Source organism: Amblyomma mixtum, chromosome 4 (assembly GCF_055824585.1).
Source record: "Amblyomma mixtum isolate Tamu chromosome 4, ASM5582458v1, whole genome shotgun sequence".
Classification (NCBI taxonomy): Eukaryota; Metazoa; Arthropoda; class Arachnida; order Ixodida; family Ixodidae; genus Amblyomma; species Amblyomma mixtum.
In genome coordinates this window covers 109,842,582-109,865,811 of record NC_143015.1, presented here as the reverse complement: position 1 = coordinate 109,865,811, position 23,230 = coordinate 109,842,582, and the positions used below count along the sequence as shown (strand labels likewise).

The 23,230-nt window shown below is 48.9% G+C and overlaps 1 protein-coding gene across 5 annotated transcripts in view; it reads right to left on the bottom strand.

Annotated features, from left to right (window-relative positions):
- The window catches only part of LOC149347828 (uncharacterized), a 48,624-nt gene that overhangs the window by 6,571 nt on the left and 18,823 nt on the right, over nucleotides 1-23,230 (bottom strand). For 2 of the 5 annotated variants that reach the window (XM_089587531.1, XM_089587529.1), the window contains 2 exons: nucleotides 12,129-12,239; nucleotides 10,402-10,656 (listed from right to left, as the gene is read on the bottom strand). The exons of 1 other annotated variant lie outside the window; for it this stretch is intronic. The gene's annotated coding sequence lies outside the window, so the exon portion shown is untranslated. Of the gene's footprint in view, nucleotides 1-10,401; nucleotides 10,657-12,128; nucleotides 12,240-19,086; nucleotides 19,423-23,230 lie in introns of those variants that run through there. 2 more of the 5 variants (XM_089587530.1, XM_089587532.1) reach the window with 2 other exon arrangements.

Below are 23,230 nucleotides of genomic sequence, written 5' to 3'. Positions count from 1 at the left end.
AGACATGAGGGAGATGGGCCGCAGATTCTCGATCGAGAGTTTCTTTCCCGGTTTGGGGATGAAGGTCACCCGTGCATGCCTCCATTCCTGGGGGATCTCGCCTTCCCTCCAGTAGGTGTTCATTAGGTCTGTCAGAGCCGCGACAGACTTGGGGTCCAGGTTTCTGAGCGTCTTGTTCGACACTCCGTCCGGTCCCGCTGCGGAGGTGGTACGGAGCTGACCTAGAGCAAACCAGACTTCGGCATCCACTATGTCTGCGTCCAGGGTCTCATTGGGGAGGCCTTCGTATGCGGGTAGGGGATCCGTATGCGACGTGTTCAGGTAGCGTTTTTGCAGTTCGGTGAATTAGTTTCGTGAGTTGGTCTCGTTGTGTGGATTTTGTGTGTGTTGGGTCGAGCAGGTGGCGGAGCAAGAGCCATATCTTTTTGCATCCCATCTTCCCATTCATATTATCACAAATTTGGCCCCATTGTTGGTCTTGTAGTTCTAGTGTGTATTTTTCGATTTGGCGCTCGAGTTGCGCAATACGCTTGCGTAAGTTTCTGTTGTGTCTCTGTTTCTTCCAGCGATTCAGCAGGCTGGCGTGCGCTTCCCACATGTGGAGGAGTTTAGAGTCGGTCGTTTGATGCGGCTCCTCAATAGGCGTCTCGACCGTGGTGGTCTTGACGTCGTCTTTGAGTGCAGCAATCCACTCCCTTAGGTTATTGATCTGGCCGGGGCAGTCTGCTCTCTTAAGCGCCTGAACCTATCCCAGTCGGCAATGCGAGTGCGCATGAGGTGCAATTTCGGCAATTTCGTGTCAAATGTCGTGACTATTATATAATGGTCGCTTCCAAGCGTGTGTTTTGTGTTCGACCAGCGGGCGTCGCGAATGTTTTTGGACAGTGTGAGATCCGGTGAGGTATCTACGCTAACGCTATTTCCGACCCGCGTGTTTTCTTGGGGATCGTTAATAATTGTGAGGCCCAGGTTTTGGATCGTTTGCCACAGTTTGGTGCCCTTGGGGTTGTTTTTGCGATAGCCCCAAGCCGAATGTTGGGCGTTAAAGTCGCCTACCACAAGGAGTTGTGTCGGGGCGGCCAGGCGCGTGGCTTTAAGCAGTAGGTCTAGAATTCCTGACCCTCTGTCTTTTGGGGAACTGTATAAGTTCAGAATAAAGAGATTGGCGTCTTCCTTTTTCCTCGGCACAATTTATAGTAACGTGTATTGTTCGTTAGAGCTGTCTATAGTGTGTTGTATAGCCGTAATGTTGCGTTGCACAAAGGTAGCGGTGAACGGGGTCGTCGCCATCGTCAATAAGTTTGAGGGTGGAATGAATGCTGTATAGCCTGGTAATTTCGCCGGGCCGCTAGCTTCTTGAAGGGCTATCACGTCCGGTTGTCTACCTAGGTTTCGGATGTGAAACTGCAGGTTTCCCCGTTTGTTGCAGAACCCCCGTGCAGTTCCATTGCCATACCTCAATTTGTTGGCGAGGGGCCATGGTGGGATATGGGAGGGATGATTACGGGCAAGGTCGCGACTGGTGGCATAGCGTTACGGCTTGTCTCCAAGGCCGCGAGGCGCTCCACTACTTGATGGAAAAAGGCAGCGATGTTTGTACCTAGGTCGGTTACTTCCCTCGTAAGATTGTTAACTTTTTCCTCGAGACCGCTAAATTTGTTCTCGAGGGCATTCACTTCGGCTTTTATCTTTTCTGAAGCCTTAGGTTTGATTGTCGTTTGCGGGTTGTCCTCTTTGGACGCTTCCGCAGCTCGTTTCGATTCGGAGACCTCGTCTGAAGGAGCCGGCCTTTTCAGGTTAATGCGGCCATCCGTCTCCATCGCATTACTGGTGGAAGGTGTAGAGCTGAACGCGGGAGAGGGGGGCGTGCGAGATGCGTTCGGCATGGCTGTTGCGGGGGGCTGTAGCGATTTAAACAGCCTTTTCATTTCGGCCATCTCTCTCTGCATTTGCGCAATGATTTTGTCTCTGGACTGTATTTTAGCTAGGAGCTCCTTCTCGCGAGCGGTGTAGTTTTGGGAGGCCGTATCCGGCCAGCTCACCTGCTTTGTCGAGCAGCTTCCACTCCTGCTCCTGCTCGCACTCCTCCGTCTGTCGATGCTTGCAGTTCCTGCTGCCGGCGTTATGGGCGCCTTTGCATACAATGCACTCTGGCGTGCAGGTGTATTCTTACCCCTCGGCTGGGGGAGGGTGTTCTTCGCCGCATCTGCGGCACAGCTGGGTCCTGGGTCTGTAGCAGACGTCCGCCCGATGACCGACTCTTCTGCAGTTGAAACAGGTTTCGACCTGCTCCCTGTACGGGTGCACACGGAAAGGACTCTCCCAATAGTAGATGGTGTCTGGAGCCTTCTTGCCGGCGAAAGTCAACAGGATGGACATTGATTGTCCCGAGGCGGCGAGCATCCACCACCTGAATCGCCTGGTTGCGCTTCAGGAATCCCTGTCGGACCTCATCAGGTGTCCCGCCATCATATGCATAATAAATGACGCCTCTCGTGGAGTCGTCCGGCACCGACACGTACGATGACACTTCGTACTCTTTGTCGCCCATCTTGAGCAGTCTCAGATTGCTGTACACCGAAGCTCTGAGCTTATTCGGTGTGCTAATGGTGAATGTGTTGTTAACGGTGTTAACACGAAGGCTGTCTTGATTTACCACCTCGTCAAGCGCTAGGTCGAACGCTACGCAGGTAGCTCTGAGAAATGTGGCGCGGCGCGACGGTGCGCAAGTCGATGCCTCGCGGCCTGACGACGACTTTGTAGTCGTTTGCTGGTAGACGTGGCAGCGGTGCCTGCCTACGTCGGGCGGGTGGTTTTTTCCGAAGAGCAGAGTTGGACTTGCCTTCGTTACGAGGAACGCCGGTATCGGTGCCGTGTTCCTTCCCCGGCGTCGCCGGCGCGTTCGTCGGGTCTGCGTTCCCATGAATGGCGTTCTTCGCCCCGGGGCGCCTGTAACGTTCTTGCAGGTTGAGAACGGTCTTCCATCCTCCTTCGGCAAGCTGAGCCGGAGTAATGTCTTCGCCTTCTACGTCGTATTCCATGCTGCGATCGTTATCTGTGGTCCGCGTGGCGAGCGGGTCCCAGCGGCGCGGTACCGGCGTTCGCCCTAGCGTTAGGCTAAACGCGGTTCATCAAGTGTTGACACTTAAATTCCTGAAAAATGGGCAAGCAGTGGTCGTACCTGGCGAAATCCGGTATCGGCTGGCATGGAGCACCTTTCCGAATCCTTCGCACAATTCACGGGAACAGAAGTCAATGAAATTCGCCAAAAAATGGACACGAGGCCGGAGGCCATGCGGAGCACGTCCGCACTGCTCGGAACCTCAGGTGGAACCTCGAGAGAAAGGAAGGAAGAGGGTGCCATAGATGGGCGGTCAGCCACCTGGGCATCTTTAACATGCATTGTCATCGCACAGCATAATTTCGCCTTCATCAAAACGCGGCCGCCGCAGCCGGGCTCGAACCCGAGAACTCCGCCTCAGACCGTGGTACCTCATTGGTTATGGCCGCGCGACTATGGTGTCCACTGCTGGTTACAACGGACAATGGCGACGGCGGCGGACAACGGCAACGCCGCGAAGCGCAGAAACGGGCGCCAAAGACGTGCGCTCTAAAAAACTGCAGTGTCGGGATTAACATCCTGAAGCAGCGCAACACACCCTTTTTGAGGTACATTGCACTGGCACTGGAGGGTTTCGGATTAGGAAACCCGGGGCTGTTAAGCGCTAAAGACGCGGGTTCGATCCCGGCCGCGGCAGTCGAATTTCGATAAGGTGAAATTCTAGAGGGCCGCGCACTGCGCGACGTCATTCGATGGTAATGAACCCCAGATGGTAGAAATTTACGGGCCCCTTCACTACGGCGTCCCTCCTGGCCTGAGTCGCTATGCCAGCTAAGACCCTCCAACAAACGATAACTCAAAAGCGCGGCTTGCGGATGGTGGAGGGTTAAAAAAGGCAGTCAAAGGTTAGCAGGAGTCAAGGGTTGCGGATTAATTTCGACCTCCCGAGGTTTTTTCTAGAGGACCGGGTACTGTGTAATGTCATTACACAGTAAAGAACCCCAGATGGTGGAAATTTCTGAAACCCTTCACTACGGCGTCCCTCATAGACTAGTCGCTTTTCGAGGTAAAACGCTGCCATAAACGATGCTTCAAAAGTGCGTCCTGGGGATGGTGGGGGGTTAAACAAGGCAGCCAAAGGTTCGCAGCAGTCGAGGGTTGCGGATTAATTTCGACCGCCCGAGGTTCTTTGACGTGCACTGGTACCGCCCAACAGACTGGCTTCATGTGTGTTTCGCCTCTGTGGGAACATTGCCATGGACACGTGGCACACACGTACTACAGTGGGTGACAGGGGAAAAATTAGCTGCGGTTTAACCACTGTTGAATCTGGTTAGAGACCGAAAGTTATGGCGTATCGGCCAACTAGATGCGCCTTGTCGTCTGTAACGTTAAGTGCGTTCCGGACACTGGGTAGACAGGGCGCCCACACTGCAACCTTTGCAGGTGGCAGTTTATAGCTGATCGAGAGTTTGCTCACCCAATGAACGCTGCGGCCAATTGCTGCAGTCCCGCCTGTCTGCCACAACGTCGTCAACGCTAACGCATGGAGCCCACATCTCTCACCACCGCCAGGTACCTCAAAGCACTTTTGAGGCGTTTATCAACCCGGGGAGCCAGTTATGCACCCTTCCCTTCCACAAAAGTCATTCGAGTCTGTAACGTCGTCAACGCCAACGCCAGTAACACACTGAACGCCGATGGACTATTGCTTTAGTGCCGCCTTCCTGCCACAACGTTGTCAGTGCCAACGCATGCAGTGCACATCTCTCACTACCGCCACGTAGCTTAATGAGCGACTGAGGTGCCCACTGTTCCAGGGGGCCAGTGATGCTCGTTTCCTTCCCTTTCGAAGCTCCCATTCTTCATCGGTTTCGGCGCAGCTTCGGAGCGGCTGAAGGTCAAGGAGTTCAGCGAAGCTCATAACAGGACGTAGTAAAAAATTGCAGTGTCGAGATTAATGTCCCGAAGCAACACATGCTCTTTGAGGTACAGCGCACTTCAGGTTTCGGATTAATAACACCAACCGAGGCTGTTAAGCGCTAAAAACGCTCAGCACACGGGCGTTCGATCATTTCGCCTCCATCGAAATGCGTTTGAAGTTTTCAGTTGCCTCGCAGTCGCCATATAGAAACGTGGGTGTGTCTACATTGGATTGGATTGCAAAACATTTATTCACAGGCAGAAAGTGGTTTCAGGTGAGTTCTTGGTCGCGCTAGATGGACGTCAGTCCGTGGCTTAAGGCGACCTCCTTAGCTCACTCCACTGCCCGGAGTTGGATCTCCGGGTCGGAGCTGAGCAGCACGGCCTCCCGCTGCTCGGAAGTTAGGAGCCGAATTAGGTCCGGGGAACGTAGATCGGACAGTTCCACAGGATGTGGTCTAGTGTGGCTCTGTCGCCGCACTTACATTGGGGGCAGTATTTCCCGGTGTACATGAGCGAAAGTACCGCCGGGTTGGGGTGGGAATGGGTTTGCAAGTAACGCTAGGTGGTCTCTTGTGTCTTTGTGAGCGATTTATGCGGTGGAGGGAAGATGCGCCTTTCGAGGCGAAAGTGGCATGTTATGTCGTGAAACGAGTTCAGGCCATCCCTCGAGAAACTCGGGAAACTCGAGGAGCTCACTGCCCGGCCGGCGAAACCGCGGGCGTATTCGTGGCTGCCTCGTTCTTCGGGTTGCCCGAGTGGGCCGGAACCCGTAACAACTCGATCTCTCTTGCGGGGGTGTGGTGGATGCTTCTGAGGATTTGGAGGCAGATGGGGGAGATTCGGCGCCTCGCAAAGTTGCGTATGGCTGCTTTGGAATAGCTGAAAATAATGTCAGCTGAGGTGTCAGCCATGGTTGGTTTATGGTTGGTTTATGGGGTTTAACGTCTCAAAGCGACTAAGGCTATGAGAGACGCCGTAGTGGAGGGCTCCGCAAATTTCGACCACCTGGGGTTCTTTAACGTGCACTGACATCGCACAGTACACGGGCCTCTAGAATTGCTCCTCCAAAGAAATTCCAGCCGCCGCGGCCGGGATCGAACCCGCGTCTTTTGGGTCAGCAGCCGAGCACCATAGCCACTGAGCCACCGCGGCGGCTGTTAGCCATGGCTAATGCAATTGTCGCTTCCTACGCCGTCTCGGAGGAGGTGGTGTACATGTATATTGTGGCGGCTGTTAGGGGCAAACCGGTCTCGGGCACTGCACCTATCACGTACGCTTTGTGCGGTGTTAGATGTTCCGCCGCGTCCACGTAAGCGGCCGCGGGGTAGTCCTTGTATTTGGCATGTTCCCGCCTTGCGGCTTCCCTCGTGTTGCGTAGGGTGCATGCTCTTATATAGGTAGGGGTTCGACAGTGAGCATTCTGTGTACTTCGGAGAAAAGTTGTTTCGAGTCCTCGGTTCGGGGTTCGGCGTTGACCTTTCTACGGTGCAGGATGGCCCTACCTGCCTTGGATCGCGTGAGACGTGCGTATTGGGAAGTGAGGTGTGCTTCACACAGTTCGGGTAGTGTGTTGTGTATGTCAAGGGCTAGCAGTCTGTCATAATTCGTGCTGAAGGAGCAAGCGAGATGAAGTTCCTGCAGAATAAAAAGAAAAACCAAGCGGTTGGCAAAAATATGCGCTTTAGGGGTGTACGCCTGAACTAATCCGTGTGGCAATGAAATTGAGGACCGATTGAAGAGGAGAACACATCATGAGCTAGTTGGTTTTCCATCACACGAAAACAGCGCACACCTCACAAAGGACGCAGAAAGGGGAGACGAGACACAGGCGCTGACTAACAACTGAAATTTTATAGCTCTGACACATCGGTAAATATACACAAGGCATCAAAAACAACAAGAACGATGAGACATGAAACAGACAATCGCAGCAGAAGACGAGCAGGGAATCATGAATGCCGAGCTGACGCTAGGAAACGAAATTCCTTATCCAGAAGGGCTGTGGATGGGGTGCTGACACAGCCGTCTTTTAGGCTTGCGATTTTTTTAGCTTCAATTATCTCTCGCGTGATTTGGTCGCTGCACCTGCTCAGCACGCTCGTGTCACTCCAGTGAGGAGTGCATTTACAGTCGCGGCAATGAACGCCCAGTTGGCCCGATACATGTGTGCTTACATTGTATTCTTGCGAAAGCAATACTACTTGCACTTTCACGGCTTTGCCGTGCCGCGGCGGTGACCACCATCGTGCCGCGGCGGTGACCACCAAAGCAATACTACTTGCACTTTCACGCTTTTGCCGTGCCGCGGCGGTGACCACCATTGACCTTCATTTGACCTTGATTGCATTAGATTGGATTGGATTGGACTGAATTGGACTGGACTGAACTGGATTAGATTGGATTAGGTTACATTACATTAGAGTAGATTACATTGGATTGGATAGGAGTGGATTGGATTGGACTGAATTGGACTGGACTGGACTGAACTGGATTGGATTGGATTAGATTACATTACATTAGAGTAGATTACATTGGATTGGATAGGAGTGGATTGGATTGGACTGGACTGGATTGAATTAGATTAGATTAAATTACATTAGATTAGAGTAGATTACATTGCATTGGATTGAATAGGAGTGCACTGGATTGGATTAAACTAGATTGGATTGGATGGGATTGGATTGGATTGTATAACCGATGCATCACCACAAGTCAAACCCCAAGCACCACCACCAGCTACACTACAAGCTGTACCATGGCGTAGGTACGTATATTGCTTTCGCAATTACCGGGCTTAATCAAGCTATGCCACAGCGAATTTTTTGTCTTCTGACAGTCTTCTGTTAAGACATCTGCCGGTTTGTCCTACGTAAGCATGACCACAAGACAAGGGAATCGAGTAGAGTACGCCTTGAGTCCAGGAAACAAACCGATCCCTATGATTCGCGGCGCAGCCAACGTATCTGCGACCCATCTGGTTTACACGCTTGCACAGCCTCGACAGACGATCTGGGGCTTTAAATACGACATCTATTCCTACTTATTTCCCGATCTTTCTCAGGGAATGTGAAATCCCGTGTCGGTAAGGAATCACGGCGACCTTAACCCTGTCCCTTTGACGTAGTTCTTTTTGTTTTTACAAATACAATGTAAGCACACGAGTCTCGGGCCATCTGGGCGTTCATTGCCGCGACTGTAAATGCACTCCTCACCGGAGTGACACGAGCGTGCTGAGCAGGTGCAGTGACCAAATCACGCGAGAGATAATTGAAGCCAAAAAATCGCAAGCCTAATAGACCGCTGTGTCAGCACCCCATCCATAGCCCTTCTGGATAAGGAATTTAGTTTCCTAGCGTCAGCGCGGCATTAATGATTCCCTGCTCCTCTCCTGCTGCGAATGTCTGTTTCATGTATTATCCTTCTTGTTGTTTTTTGTGCCTTGTGTATATTTACCGATGTGTCAGAGCAATAAAATTTCAGTTGTTAGTCGGAGCCTGTGTCGTCTCCCCTTTCTGCGTCCTTTGTGAAGTTTGCGCTCTTTTCGTGCGAGTGAGGAGAACCAGGAAGAGACACCTTTGCGAATTAATGTCGGGTTTATAAATATGTAATTAATTTTGCCCACCGGGGAACGACCACTGGCAGCGTACAGCATACGGAGGGTTTTGTATTCCGCCTCAATCGAAGCGCGGCCACCGTGACAGGGACTGAACCTGCGTCGTCCTGATCAGCAGTCGAATACGCGAACACAGCCACCGCGGTGGGTTCACCCCCGCCAGTGAGTCACACTGGCCAAGATGAGCACAGTTCAAGTGCCAGGGATGCCTAAAACACTGTTTGGTACGGGTAGTTAGTGATGACTGTGAATTGGATAATTATGACAGTACTATAATAGTGGCACTGTGCAGTACATAAGGCTGTAGCAGTCATTACTTATGCATGCATAGCTATTCTATCATTGTCATAATGACTTTCCTGACATGAAGCTGTTCTAGGACTGATTTTCTTTGTTCTATTTGACAGATTTTGTGTTTTTCATTGCTTCCTGATTTCTAGCTTTGGTCTCCTTTCTGGGAAAAAGTAGAGGGTGCGTTCTTGTCCAATGCTGTTACCACTGAAGAAATCACACTACTCTCAGAAAGTAAAACGCCTGTTCTTCTTTTTAAAGCGAAAGCTTTACTACTTCCACTTTCAAGCCTTTTCCGTGACGCGGCGGTGCCACCATTGACCTTTCGCATGACCTCTGTGTGACGTCACGCCGAAGAGCTGGGCGACCATCTCGCGCCGCCTGCGAGTAGTGGCGGTGCCAGCACCGGCGGCCTTAGATTAGATTGGGTTAGATTATATTACATTACATTAGATTAGATTACATTAGATTAGAATGGATGAGATTGGATTAAATTGGATTAGATTAGATTAGAGCAGATTGCATTGGAGTGGATTGAATTGGATTGGATTGGATTACATTGGATTGGATTAGATTACACAACATTACATTACAATGCATTACATTAGATTAGATCACATTACATTGGATTGGATTGGATCGGATTGGATTAGATAACCGATGCATCACCACAAGTCTAACCACAAGCACCACCACCAGCTACACTACCAGCTGAACCATGGCGTAGGCACGGATATTGCTTTCGCAATTACCGCGCTTAACCAAGCTAAGCCACAGCGATTTTTTTGTATGGATGCGTGTGCACTCCGTTTACTCAGAAAAAAAAATGCATCGGCTAAGGTATTGTTTAACGCAAACAGCTCGGCGAAACGCTGTTCCCGCAGCTGCGATGGCGTCACTGGGCACGGCTGGGTCGGAAGCCTGCCTCTTGAGTTTGCGAGCAGCCTTGGGCTGACAGCAGTGTTGTTGTTTTCCTCAAAATAATGACACGTACTGCGGGGGATTGCCCAAGACGAAGGTGGCGACTGACATATGCCCGAAATGGGAAGCAATGAAATAAATAACGAAAGAAAATGTAATGGTAATAATGATAACCATAAAATTTAGGAAAATAATGAAAGCAATTAAGATTTGTAAATTGTAGTAAACTAAACAAATACGGTGAGATCGGAGACTTATAGAGCGAACGGGGCTAAACGTGCCATGTTTAGGATAGCTTTCACTTCAGAGAAATATTGATCATGAGAAAGAGCTTAGTACGGCAGCTGTTTCGTGTCTGAAAGGAAAATTTGAATGGCGGACAGCACATCTGGAGCTTTGTTAAGCCGTTGGTGACGTTTCTCGCACGAGCACGCCGCATCTTGGCTGCCAGACGCGGTTGGTCTGACGGTCCCGCATCTGCCATGGCAGAGGTGCTGCTTGCAGCTGTTGCGCGCAGTTATGAAGTGCCTTTTGGATGATCGGTTCCCGGCCGCCGTAATGTCAGAACCAAGATTCAGTACGACACGCCATTTAGCACGCCCTTTATTATGCCATGCTTGATCGGCAGTATGTTCAACACTACATTGCTCTAGACACCCCTGCGATTGCACGTTGCAAAATGCGGCTTTTAAATGAGACTGTGAGGCACTCGTGCGCCTTCATCGGGCTTGTGGGGTTCGTCGAGATGGCAGGACTGCTGGCGGAAGTAACTTGCTCGCACTCTTCTGCACACTGCACACCGGCTGTCGCTGTAGCACGCGCTTCTTGGCAGCTGAAGTTTTTCCTGGACACGGCGTCGTCGTCGAGGGTCAAATGAGGAGTATTAGAATGCAAAACATTGGAAAGAACATCGCTGCAGCAAGAGATACGCATTCCCACCAATTGCCCGTAGAAGGACCTGTACGCCACCTTGTGTACGTGGTTGGTCAGAAGTTTCCAAGCCACATGGTCTGCTCTTGAGCCACACGGCTGGGCATTTACGTCGTGCACGAAGATGAATATATCTATACGGGGTAAGAGAACCATCATTCTCGCCTTTCAAAACCTTGTTAGATTCACAGCAGTGTTAAGCAGAGCGTTCAAAGCAGACCCTGTGGCTTGGGAACTTTTGACACGTATATGGGGCCTCCATATAAGTAATTTAAAAGTTGGGTGTTGAGAAAAAGTCGAATAACTGCCTCATTTCTCTTTGGACACCCTAACCAGTTTTATTACCAAGATCACATTACGTGGTCATGTGTGCTGTGCACAGTATTTGAGAAAAATGAGAAGAACGAAATTTTATGCACAAGAATTTTGAATTTCTGCTTATCTCTTCGGTAAATCCGGTAAACGTTTAGATATTATAGGCAAATATGAAAACTCGCTTAAGAGAAAATGTCTGCTTACCACGCATAATTATGTAGTAATGAATAAAATGAATGCTGAAACTTTCTCATACTGCTCACGACCCACATGTATACAGTGTATACAGCATGATTACACTGCATAAACAGTGCAAATAGAGTGCACGGTTACTAAGACAGGCTGGTCTTTACTATTATCCATGTTTATTCCTGAGTGTGATTTAAAAGTAAGTTAAATGATAGCGAGTGAGGCCTAAGGTCGCTCTTTTGCATTGAAACACAAACCCTGAAGCATTTGTACACGCGTAAATGACTTGGTTTAATGGTATTTAACTTCAAAAACAGAGCCTATTACACGAATGCAAATGAAGCGGCAAAGACATGCAAGACAGATGTTGCTCTTGAACGGCTTTGGTATATACAGTGTTTAAGTCCCGAAGCGACACATGGGCGAGGAGCGCTGCAATGGAGAGCTCCGGATTGATTTAGATCATCTGAGGCTCTTCAACGTGTACTGACGCCGTACTGCAAGCGGGATCAAACCCGCGACCTTGAGATAGGCAGCCGTCACCACGGTGGTTGCTGAAAGTCTAATTGGCTGAAACCACTCACTTGTCCAGAGCTTATTTGTGAACGAAATTTTTCGAAACGTCACTAGAAGCACTAAGCATGCTGGACATTAATAAATTTCTTTGCAGCATCCTTTAATAAAGTAGTGCGGCGTACCCATTAGATATTTGCGCGTATGGGAGGACAGCGTATGGAAGGAGCTTTACTCCCATACAGGCGTATTCCTGTTTACAGTGCACGAAAAAATGCTATGATGCACAACATTGAATGGGGCACATACGTGAAAGCATGCATGCCCAGCTGTAAGATAAGTGGCTGCTAACATGGTGTAGTAACTTACAATGATGCAATGCAGAAGTAGCTGCTAACTCAACGTCGCATTTCAGCGGAAGGCAACGCCAGGCACGATTCGCCGAACCGAGGGCACCACGTCCAGAGGAAAGCGCCGACTCTGCAAATGTGACAAGAAATTTGCAGGCTACATCGTACACAAGCTCATATACTATAGAGCGTTATTTTCTTTTAACGTTTACAGATTCTTATTTTAAACGATGTGAACGATACTTCGGTGCGGTCTGTGCAGCTGGATTGTACAGCAACCAGGCGGACACAAGGGGTGACACAGCCCAATGATTAAATGATTAAGTAGCAAATTAACTAATAACCTTCCATTGTTTGAATAAACGGTAAGATTATATCGCGAAGGTGAGCGCAGTTTTTTCATTTCCCTTAGAGGCCAATGGGGTTCAAAATGTCGAACATCATACTTATGTATTTCAAAGCTTGATGAGTTAGCCTTCCGCGTTGCATATTTATAAAACGTCCGGGCGCATAGTACCGTGGCCGATATCACAATAACAGCGTTTACGTCGCAAACTACGTAAGCGGTGTGTCTATTTGTTGCATTATAAATTCGTCACATAATTATATAAATGTGCCTTTGTTGCATTTTAAATTCAGGTCACACCGTTATATAAATGCGTGACGCCAGAAAGACAAGTCAATGAGCTTTCAATTGCGTATATCTCGAACGTCATTGCCAATAAAGAAAAGATATTATAAACTGGGCTCTTCTTCGATGCAGACGTCCTTTGGTTTGGTTTTGTGGGGTTTAACGTCCCAAAGCGACTAACGCTATGAGAGAGGCCGTAGTGAAGGGCTCCGGAAATTTCGACCACCTGGGGTTCTTTAACGTGCACTGACATCGCACAGCACACGGGCCTCTAGAATTTCTCCTCCAAAAGAAATTCTAGCTGCCGCGGCCGGGATCGAACCCGCGTCTTCAGGGCCAGAAGCCGAGCACCATAGCCACTGAGCCACCGCGGCGGCTATGCAGACGTCCTTTAATTTTGCAATATAATCTTGATGCATACAATGGCTGCCCTGCTGTACAATGCACCTGCACAGAGCGCACTGATGTGTATCAGTTTAAAAGGAAATCTGTGAATGTTGAAAATATTTACCAGATATGTACAGAGTGCTCATCATCAATGGCTGTTTCAAACGGCTTTTTGTTTCACGAGACGGTTTATCTCAGTATTTATTGACACATGTACTAATCACGTACCGTAATTACCCAATTTTAATGCCTTTTTTTCCATGAGAACAGCCCCGAAATTGCATACGGATTGCAATCGGATACTAAAAGTTAGGCAGCGGTTCAACTCTGCCGAACAGAGTTTCATGTAGCGAAAGCGACATAAGCAAGCGGTCTGCCGGATGGTCAGAAGTGGCTTGCCGCAATGTTCGAAGATGTAGTTCACTATACGTGCGCTCCTCAGTGCACTCTCCTTCCTCCATAGTTTAAGTCAAGCGCACAGCTCTTTGTTATATGCGCCCCATACCTGACGTCACAACTGTGAACTGAATCACGTGACATGGTGCTTTCTTACTACCTCTGCCGACAAATTACAAAGTGAAAGTTTAATGTCAAAGTTCAGGGTCAAAGGTCATGGTCAGTGCCCACGCGCAGATCGCCTTGAAGGCGGCAGATGGTGCCACGTGCTCGCCAGGTAGGCGCACGCCTGCCGTGTTGCGACCAATTTGCGCGTGCGCACTGGCGGCGCACGGTAAGCGGTTCAGGCTATGCCAAAAGTAAACAGTAAATTGCTTTTCCGTTTTCGCGAGCATGAGTATCGGAAAGACCGCCTCCTATGTTCCAACTACATCACATCACTATGCTTTGCAGTGGGAATATTCCCTTATTGCAGAGGGCAAACATTCCTTATATTTTGGGATTGTCTACTTCCCAACATGGGCAGAATACCTTGCCCATTAAAAGGCTGTACAATAGGGGACAGCTTATTCTTTTTTTACTCCCAAATGTCCTTATCCGTGTTTTGGAGTGTAATGCCGGTGCTGGTCGACACCATAAAGTTAGCAACTAAATAATAATAATTTTTAATGACTACAGATTGGCACCTGGTTGAAATCAGATTTGTAGCTCACCATTAGCAATAACCGCATTAGTTTCTTTTAATTTCGTGCTGAATTCCAAAACCGCGTGCCTGCGGCGCTCGCCCTCAGCGATGACCATCAAACTGCGTCACTCCATGACGCACATGTCACGTGACCACCTCTGCCTCTGCCTCGGCTGGTGCAGCGAGGAACGGTGAGCACCGCAGTGCAGGCTTGACAGGGAGTGTCACGTGGCATACGCGCCACGGTTTGACGCGTTTAGATGGACATCGCTGAGCGTGCGCTCTAATTGCACTAGAAATGCCAAAATTTATTGAGCCATAGTGCCGAAAGTAATTTCGTTTACTAAAAACTAATATAACCATTGCACTAATGGCCAGCTACAAATCTTGAATTGCAACCAAGTGCCTATCTGTAGTTAAAACTAGAGGTGTCCAGTTATGTTCATTTCCTTTCTCCAAAATGAAGAGAAAACTGGTTTTCAAGGAAAAGATAGGGTGCAGTAACTCACTTATCTGTGCATTAATTAATTTAACTAGTATAACATGGTGCGCCTCTTTTCTGGTGTTCGCGAATACTAGCATGACTTAGCCGACAAAGGCATCTATCTGCCTAAAAAAAATCACTTTTCATGAAACGCTAGGACCCATTTGCACTAAGTATGTATGACAACCTAGTTTTCGATATTTGGCTCATTTGCTCAGAGGACACCTCAAGCATGCATTTAAACTGGTACCGCCAACTAAAAGATGTCAGCTAGCATTTATGCTTTTTTTTTCACTGAGTGCTTAAGGTGTCCAGTTATGCGCATTTCATTCCCTCAAAATCAAAAGAAAGCTGGTTTTCAAGGGAAGGACACGGCGCAGTAACAATTATTCATTTTACTAGCTTGGTTTGGTTTATGGGCGTTTAATGTCCCAAAGCCACTCGGGCTATGAGGGACGCAGTAGTGAAAAGCACCAGAAATTTCGACCACCTGGGGTTCTTTAACGTCCCGCCATTTCGATCTCTTTCTACCCCCTTGCATATTTATGTAACTGATCCTGGCGTTAAATTCCTTTTTCATATTTTTTTTTTCTGGGCCTTCTAGTAGCCATTTTGTTTGGCTCAGCCGCCATTGTTACATTTACTACATCGCTTCTACCTACCCCTGCGCCCTTAGCCACCGTGAACCCCCTAAAAAAGCTACCGCTCGGCCTCCCAGGCGGCAGCCTATCTCTTCTTGTACCCTTCCACTTAAATGGATGCCATCTCGTCTAAAGCCTCCGCTCAAGCCTGCTCTGTGCATTTCCTTGTTTATGTCTACCACATCAAAGCCTTTCTCGAGGCTTAACGTCCTTATCTCTCGATTAAGATTCACTACGTCGTTAGCAACCTTTCCATTCCTTCCTTGTACCTCCGGCGCTCTGCACACCATGATCTGCGCTAGCTGTGCTATTGCGCTTATACCGTCAACTCCCTGAGCTAATCTTTTCACTACTTCTGCGGCGTCACCATTCAGGACATCATTTAGCCATGCCGCTACCGCTACCAAGTTGCGCCTTGCAATATTCTTTCGTTTTCATTTTTTCATTTTGCGCCCTCTACCGGGATGATTTCTGCAAGAAGCCTTGCGTGTCTGACGTCACTGGACGCACGGCAGTCGATAATGACTCTGTATGCTGAAGGACAAAAATTTCGAGCTGGCTTGTGGCTATTTCAGGCAAATAATTCTAATTGTGCTTCGTTTTTTTTTTACTTTGTTTTTTTTTTGCACCAGAGCGAAGGGACTCTAAGGATTGGGATGTGATTATCAACTCAAATTGTAAAAAGCAAAAAAACGGACTTGGTCTTTAAGTCAAGAACAGTATGATGCAGTGCTCTGCGATTCCGTTTCATTCTAATAATTCAGTCAAGCGACTACAGGAACATAATACAAATGGAATAGAATTGTTTAAAGTGGAATAAATCCCGATGTTCCTACGTTTGCGAGGCACTAGCCCCAGTTTTCTGGTGAGAACCTCATCAGCGCACTGAGGTCACTGCGTGGGCGAGGCTTCTGCCTACCCTTAAAAAAAGGATGAAAATTTCGAAACGCCGGCAACGTGAAATACGCAGCAAGCACCACTGGGTGCTCCTCTCATTGATATGCCTACCTGGCGGGAAAGTTGCGCGAACTGCCACAGTGTAATACGTTTGCCGTGCACTGAGAGGGGCGTTGCAAAAGTCAGCAAATCAAGCTTGGGTGCCGCTCATATCACCGCCCATCGCATCTGCGAATCAAGTCGTGTAACAAGCGGCCATACGACGCAGGTGTAGACGCGCACTGCTGTAAAACAGCTACGAGGTGACGAAGCAGAGGAAACGAGGCTTACCAGATGCCAAAATATTATCTCAAAAGACTCCACTACTAGAGGGGAATGTGTTACTCACAAACTTAGCAATCAGTCAACGTTTCCACAAAATATCCCGGCAAATATCCCGCGTTTTATACTACAGGCTTGCCGTTCGGTATCTAAACAATGTTTTGTTCAACAAACTTGAACATATTAAAACTTACGTGGCTGCGACCCGTGACGCTGCATAAAAAGCGACTTAAACGTCGCGCGGAAGTTTTTGCGCACACGATACGCCAAAAAACAGGCTACCAACATGATGCAACATGCACTCACGCATCACGGTGTGACTACTAAAAGAACAACATATAGACACGGACTGCTTTTTTTCTGGATTTGATGGCATTCAAGTGCTTTGAGGTCGATGCTAACGACTTCCGCTTGACTAACGGTGACCTTCGGGCACTCTTACCTAAAGGAAATCAACTATTGAACAGGTGCGGGTCACTGACTTAACATGCAAGGCAAAATGAAGACAGAACATGAAATCTACAACACCTCAAACGGCGCGACAGCCTTGCTTCATGTCACCCGCGCTTTGCGGTATATTAGCACTTTGGTAGCTGGCTTGGTGCGTCCAGTTAGCACTACGACGGTTGCTGTAAGGAGCCGCTGTCAACACTCCGTCTCAATGGAATGCGGCATCGATGTGGAAGCCAGGGCTGGCGTCGGTCTGTCAGAGTCCGAATCCCCAACACTGCTGTTACGTTAGAAAGGTTTGTGACTGGCTAACGCCGATGACCTCGGAAATCATGAGGGCTGAGTATAGGACAGAGCCGGAGACGGCCAATCACGGACAGGGGAGGACAGGTTTACGAACGCGGCCTCTGATTAGCCTCTGATTAGCTGATGCCAGCCGTAACTTCAGCACCGCCGACTACTTTTGGTAAGTCAAGGTGCAACCCACAGTCGCACGGCCGTGTCCCGCTCACGGCGTAAAAAAAAAAAAACTGTTAAACATTCACTTCATAGATCGCATTTTGCAGAATTTCGTTTTTTTTTTCGGGCTGAAATATTTCACGCGCATCTAGAATGTTCAGAGTACAGTTAGTAATTTAGGCATTTTCTATCAAGGTTAAGCGTCGTTAACGATGCAGCATCTTCTTTGCACTATGGGGGTTATTCTTGTGATAACGCTCAAAGGGCTAGAAGCAGTGGTCGCTCTCTAGCACCAGCGTGCCAGCCCTAGCAGTCAGAGCTGTGACCCCCAACCCGCGGTGCGGTGAGTCGCAACCACGGCGGGTTCGGGCTAGAGGGGACAAACACGAGTATGCTACTCGGAGGAGAGTTTATTGCTCCCGAGCAATACAATGCAGCAGCAACAATACAACCGCCGTAACGAGGGAGAGTGTTCCGCTTGCGTACGGGGGTGAAAAACACAAACGAAGGAACGCACGCAAAAATGTGGGGGAAGAGGGTTCCGCTCACCTCGCGTGGCTCCTCGCTCACGGCCCGCGGCGGTCAAGTCCCACAACGGTGGCCGGGCGATAAGGGCAGCGGTCTCCGTGGCAGATCTCTGATCCGTGCGTGTGCACGGCTCCCGCCAGAAGACAAGCGAGCCTCGGGAGAAACGCGTCTCCTCCCGGGCTGTGGAGAGGAGGTCTCTCCGTTGTAAGAGGGGAAAGAGGGAAAGTCTCCGCCGAGGCGTCGCGGCGGGGAGCGAAAGGAAGCGGAGGTGGCGAGAGTGCCCTCCCTCGCAAAACCTCCCGAACGGCGCGCGCATAGCATCGCGTGATAATTACGCGCGGCCGTTACAATGGGGCAGGGGATTCATGTGTATCCCCACAGCACTTGCAAACGTGCACCAGCCTGTTACTATTTATAGCAACAGCTGTTAATGGCTCGCATGGCAGGATTTCAGCCGATACGAGCCAGAAAAAAAAAAGAAAAATGACTACACACGCCTATGAAGCCATGTTCATCGGAAGGTTCTGGCAGCCTTGACGGAGAACCTCTCCCTTTCAAAATATTCTGAAGAAAACCAAGCGCAACAAGCGCTCTGTCATTGGCAGTGCATGACAAGTAAAGCCCTCCACAAGACTCATTCAGTTTAGATTTGATGACTGAGATCCAGGTGGGGTTTAAATGAGCATAGACGCCAAACTTTGGTTGTATGTTTACCGCTTTGTAGTGCTGCGTTGAGAGAAGCAGCTTGAGGGAAAAAATCACAAGTTATTTAGCGGCAGAAAGGCGAAACACGCGTGTTGATCCAATCGTCTTACGCATCAAAGCAAAGCACAAAGCACGCAACCGAAGGTTTGGTTCTGTCCTCCAATGTCCAAAGCGATGCTTGTGCGCACCTGCTCCACTTTCTTAGCTTCGCCGCCGCCGATCGAAGGCAGGTGGCAAGAGTGTGTGGAGTGAAGTACACGGCGCACTGGGCGTAAGTGCAGTGGCAGTATAGACTCGCCGCCCTCATTTGAAAAAGGAGCCGACCATCGCGCCAAAGCGATCGTTAAGAGGGCGTACGCACGTGAAGGTATTCACCTCTCTAGCATCACTCACGTTAAAAAGGCGAGCAACATTGGCGCTCCCAGGGATGACCGCTTCAACTTTAGGCACCAGGTCGGTCCGCGTAACGGATGGAAAGACTTCCAAATCCCGGGCCGACATTGCCGGCGGGAAGCGGAGCTGCATACAGGGCTCCTGCCGCAGTCTTGGCGTAGTATCGGGGAGCCTTCTCCCTTTCCAGCTGTTGCACGAACACGTAGTAGGCGTCGCCAGGTGGGCATGGCGCGGCGTACACGTCGCAGCTCTCAACGAGGCTGGTGAAGGATGCGTCGCCGCACGACGACTGCGGCGAGCTCGGCACGACCCGTTCACCTTTGGCCACAAACGATTCTGCACACCGTGGAAACACACAATGCCTGCAATTAATAGCTCACGCCAGGCAGAGGGAGGGCCAGTTGGAAACGAGGAGGAAGCTGTTACGGGTTCAGAAACAAGTTTAAAAGTTTTGGAACATCCCTTACCCCTCCTCCGCTTATTTCGGTTGGTTGGTTTATGGGGTTTAACGTCCCAAAGCGACTGAGGCTATCAGAGACGCCGTAGTAAAGGGCTCCGGAAATTTCGACCACCTGGGGTTCTTTAACTGGCACTGACATTGCACAGCACACGGGCCTCTGGAATTTCTCCTCCAAAGAAATTCAACCGCCGCGGTCGGACCCTTGCTTATTTCGTAAGGTTGCAGCACGAGTAGGGTGGCACTTAGGTTGAAACGAGGCCACTACGGCAAGAGTATTTTCTAGTGGCTTCAGCGGCTCGTCCAAGCCTTTTCCCAACATATGGACTGGAAGTTTTGTAATTGGTGAGCCTCAGTACTACGTTACCTCACTCATTCTTCTGTCGCCGCAAGCATCTATAGTTTCACCCGATGAATGTTGCTCCGAGAGGTATCATGAATTGGTATTTTAACTGTAATATCGATTACTGGAAAAGCTAACCTGCCGTATACCCTTCTTGAGACTTACACCACGCATACCCAACAAGTCTGGACAGAAACATCATTGAACTAGAAAAAGTTCATGAACGCAATTCACACTTGTAAGATTCCATTATACCAATCACTAATTCCGCAGTTCTCCCGTTGGCAGGTTTGCATTTTTTTGCTCGCAACGTTATTGCTATCGTCGGATAAGTTCCCCATTTGTCTTCTGTGGCAGACTTAACTGCTCGATGCGAGGAGTGGAAAAATATTAAAACAAACATTTTGCTAGTCATCGAAAGAATGGACTGTTAGCAGCACCTTACAATTTTCCAATCTTCGAAATTTTTGTTAAAATTGTTGGACTTTCACTGGTGCAGGGGTATTTCTTCCACATCTTATAGTCTTCCACGAGCTATTTGTGGCATTATTTTACATTTTCTGTTTAAGTATACGTTCAAAGGGCTGTCTGCAGAGTAAAGCTTATGTGCGTATTTCTTATTCGCTACACACTAAGCTACACACTCACTTTTTTCTTTTTTTTTGCGGCCACCTTTTTGTATCAGTTCCTCTGTTGTTACGTCACAGTTACTTTAAAATGTCCCTGTCTAGTGTAAATAAATCTATTTCTTCCAGCGTTGTCACTACACTGTTTATGCTAGGTCGAATGCAGGCCGGGGTAGCCGAATGTCGATGGTGGCGAAATGCAAAACAACCCCGTGCGCTGCGCGAAAGCCAGCCGCGCACAAGTGGTCAAAATTAATCCGGAGCACTCCACTACGGCGTCTACCGCATCTCATGAAAGATGATGTGGTTCTCATTTTCGTTACTCTCACTGCGACAGTACTGAATGGTCCCGACTTTCGCGCGCAGGTTAGCACGTTAATGGAGCTCATCTCATCGTCCTCATCACAACTCCATTCAGCACTGCTGGTTGTGTCGTCCTCTAGGTTGCCAATAGCCAGTCCTTGGTCAACAACATCGTCGATGATGTGGTCCAGTTCCTCAACACATTTTCCTCATTGATAACATGCTGCTCGTAATTCTTCTGTTTCTCAGCAGTCACTTGCATGATGCCGTGCCAAACCAGAGGCTCCACGTCTTGGAGTTGGAGAAACCCTTGACATCGCTCCAAACAAGCTCTGTCGGATTCACTTGGCAGTGGCAGGGTGGCAAGCGCACAATGAGATGGCCAGCAGCTTCGGCGATGCAGTCCACACGGTATCGGTCCCCACTCTGTGCTCACGTTGTTGACAAGCTTCACGAGCTCGGCCTTAACCATGTCACTGCTCAACGCGACACTTTGTCCGGACAGCCAACTCTGTATGTCCTTTTTGAGGCTACTCACCAGACGCACTATATCCTGCTTCACAGAATCATATGGCGCGTTGTGCATCACTGTAACGCTGCCTTCGGGAACAACATTCGGCCCGCCTTCAACGTCTGTGTTGTCCACTGGCAGAGCGTTCGCTCGCTCACCTGAGTGACTTTTGCCGTCTTCTTGATGAGCGCATTCGTATTTGAACTACCCCCGCTATCGACGCGAAGCACTTCAAGAAGCCAACTGCGATACTTTGCTTGGGAAAACAGCGCACTGTCGATGCAGGGCACACAGGCGACACAACTGACTCAGCCGACGTCATGTTGGAAAATGGCGACGCACCACTACCTCGTAGCAGGCCTGCGCAGAGCTGTGTACGTACGGGCTAAGTCAGTACATTTCATCAGTGATTGAAGCACTCTCTACCATCTAAATCTACCAGTTTAAACTATGTTTGCAGTTGCTGTGCTTATTGTTTGATTAATAGTCCTACACTGCTGAAATATTCGAGGAACTATTTCTTGAGTTCATGGAGCCCTGATTGGACGAGAGAGCTCTACTTAGGGCAGGTAGTGGCTGCTGATCCCGATCATGAGAGGGGAATAAAGAGAAGAATAAGAATGGGGTGGAGCGCATATGCCAGACTCTCTCCGATCATGGATGGCAGTTTATCAATATCCCCCAAGAAATGTATATAACAGCTGTATCTTACCGGTACTCGCCTGACATGGACTCGTGACTTTCGCGCATGCAGCGCGGCAAAGCACACCGCAATTAGGGGTCTTGAAACATGATAAACGACAAGCATCTGACATCAAAACTAAGGACAGCCAGAACAGGACACAATCTCGAGGAAAAAAAGATCAAAGCAAACAGAAGCAATAGCAGCAAAATACATTGTTTGCAAGAAACATCCAACAACCAAAAGTACACGGGATGAAGGTATGATTCAGCAACAAAAACTGGAAATCATAGCGAGTCATGATAAACAAGCTTCACCATCGTCCAATATTGCTTGCCTCGTTGATAGTAACAACCTTTAGAACCGACATGATCATAGCGTCACTCAGTCACTGAGGAGATGAGCTGCAAAGCATGATCAATGAGTTAGACAGGCAGAGAAGTACGGTAGGTGTTAAAAGTTAACATGCAGAAGACCAGAGGAACGTTCAACAGTCCCGTAAAGGAACAGCAGTTCATAATTGGCAGCGAGGTGCTGGAAGAGGTAAGGGAATACGTGTACTTAGGGCAGGTAGTGGCTGCTGATCCCGATCATGAGAGGGGAATAAAGAGAAGAATAAGGATGGGGTGGAGCGCATATGCCAGACTCTCTCCGATCATGGATGGCAGTTTATCAATATCCCCCAAGAAATGTATATCTTACCGGTACTCGCCTGACATGGACTCGTGACTTTCGCGCATGCAGTGCGGCAAAGCACACCGCAATTAGGGGTCTTGAAACAAGATAAACGACAAGCATCTGACATCAAAACTAAGGACAGCCAGAACAGGACACAATCTCGAGGAAAAAAAAGATCAAAGCAAACAGAAGCAATAGCAGCAAAATACATTGTTTGCAAGAAACATCCAAGAACCAAAAGTACACGGGATCAAGGTATGACTCAGCAACAAAAACTGGAAATGAAAGCGAGTCATGATAACTTAAGTTTAAGCTTCACCATCGTCCAATAATGCTTGCCTCGTTTATATTTAGAAACTTTAGAACCCACATGATCATAGCGCCACTCAGTCACTGAGGACATGAGCTGCAAAGCATGATCAATGAGTTAGACAGGCAGAGAAGTACGGTAGGTGTTAAAAGTTAACATGCAGAAGACCATACGAATGCTCAACAGTCCCGCAAAGGAACAGCAGTTCATAATTGGCAGCGAGGTGCTAGAAGA